The sequence below is a fragment of the Echinops telfairi genome, unplaced genomic scaffold (assembly GCF_000313985.2).
Source record: "Echinops telfairi isolate 266 unplaced genomic scaffold, ASM31398v2 ScPeMD7_7458;HRSCAF=8496, whole genome shotgun sequence".
Classification (NCBI taxonomy): Eukaryota; Metazoa; Chordata; class Mammalia; order Afrosoricida; family Tenrecidae; genus Echinops; species Echinops telfairi.
The window spans coordinates 39,283,008-39,285,366 of NW_022111358.1; positions in this window are offsets into that span (position 1 = coordinate 39,283,008).

Consider the following 2,359-nt stretch of genomic DNA (forward strand, 5'->3'; position numbering starts at 1 on the left):
CACCACTGGTCCTGAAGGAGTCATCTGTCCTGGATTCCCTGTGTTTCCAGTTGCTATCTGTACCAATGTACATCCTCTGGGTCTAGCCAGATTTGTAAGGTAGAATTGGGATCATGATAGTGGGGGGAGGAAGCATTTAAAAACTCTTTGTTATTAAGAATCCACTGTTGCAACTGAGTAGTCCAATTATGTCCTCAGATGTGTTCCTTTGAATGTGACTTGATTTTTTTCCTCCTTGGAAATATCTCTTCATTTTGAACTATTTTTGAGTGTGGGGCATGGGGAGGGATTTCTTAGTTGTGTACCTTTGTAGCCTTCTCTTTTTCCATTTATTGTGCGGGACACTTGATGAAAACTTTCCATTGGCCGAGTCACACCCTCGGCATATTTTTGTTTATTTGTTAATTCTCTTCATTCTGTTTTCTAGTCATCTTTTCAATGGAATGTTTGTTAGTTGGGTGGACTTCTTGAACAGATCCTTGAATTCGCTTATCTTCCTCCCACCCCACTCTTTAATTCCCATATTTTGCCTTTGGGTTCTACTTAGTGGAAGGTTTTTCTCAACTTTATCACCTGCCAGATACTCTGTCAGATTTGAAATGTCTGCCAGAATATTTTTAATTTCAAGAAGTTCTTTCTTAATTCTGCATTTTAAAAATAGTGTATCATAATTAGTGTGGCAACATTACAATTTCTCCAAGGATGCTAATTCGTTTTTAAGCTTTTTCTTCTGTCCCCTCTATTTCCATGAAGTGTCTGTTTATTTATTTATTTGGCTTGGCTTGTTTTGGTCCCTGTCTTTTATGTTAAGATCTTACATCAAATATCCATTGTCTGTCCATCCATTTGTACTAGTGAGCAGTGGTGGGACTCAGCCAGTTCGTACCAGGTCAGCAGAACCGATACCTAATTTTTTGTTGAGTTTGGTGAACCAGTTTATTAAGATGACACTTGTAATCAGAGTTCTTTCTACGGTGGCTGCACAAATTTACATCCTTCACTCTTTTTTAGGTGCGTATTCTAAGCACCTGTAGTAGTGTTCATTCCATTCATAGGTGTAAAAACTTGGATGGAACTATACTTGCAATATTTATTTTGTCGTTTCATAAAACTCGCTGTGCTTTTGATGACAGACTATGTTTTCATTCCTTTCTGGTTTTTACTTCAGTCAACACACAGGTAAAGTAAAGAGAAAAGGTGCTAAACAACCAGAGGGTGACACACTGCCATTCCTTTCAGCAAGGTGTCATGCCCCCAATTCCCATGAGATCTTATGAGTGAATTAAGCAATTCCTGAAAGCATTCAAAGAGTTTAACGTGTTGTCAGAGAAATTCCTGTACATTCAGCAGAGAGGAAAAGGGCGTTTTTAAAGATGAACAGACTATGTTCAGAGAAGTCGCCTGTTTCTCATCTATCAAATGCAATGACTAATTGGCCTACCTCTAAAGGAATGGGATCCTACTCCTACAGTGAAAAGATGGTGAAGGATAAGTCACACAGCCCATGATGCTTGGATGAAAGTGAGGAATATTGCAAGTGAAGATGCCAATCAAGAAGAAATATGGAAATGTCTTAAATAGTAACAGTTTTATTGCTTTCTTTTGGTCAGGTATTATTTGATATTTTCCATGAATAGTTTAAAACTCCTTCTTATCATCTAGTTTTGCGAACCTCTTTTATCGTTCTTTTTTGAGTATTAAGTGGATGAAATAATACACCACCTTTCAGTGTATCCCCTTCTCATACATAAAACAGTCATTAGGGCAGCGAACCAGTTGTGAAATACGCTGTTTGAAGCCCATCACTGTTAGTGAGGCTTCACGGGGGAAAGACTGGGCGTTCTACTCCCATAAGGACTTACAGTCTTAGAAACCCCCAGGGGCAGTTCGACCCTGTTCTGGAGGGTTGCTATGGGTTGGCTTCATCTCCGTGGCAGTGAGTTTGGTTTTGGGTTTGAGGGCGGCAGACAGTTGGGTGAAGAAGATAAAGGACATCTCTTGCTCCAATCAGTAGCTTGCTCATGTCATTCAGCCCATGAGTGGTGGGTCCAGCATGCAGCTCTCTGTCCGTGTTGTGCTGTCCAGTGACACACATAGGTGAGTCCAGCATGCAGCTCTCTCTGTGCTGTTCTAGCCCACTGGATGCAAAGCATTTCCTCTTTCACGTCACCTCTTTATGTAGGCTATATTTGATGATGCACCTATTTTATGATGCGTTATTTCATACAAAGTTTGTTTACATTTCCATGATATTTTAGCGTAGGTGCAGTACAACACATACAAAGAAAACCATGCCATGCATAGCTGTGCAGCTCCTGCATTAGAATACTGCCAGCATCCTGGTAAACCTCCCATGTAT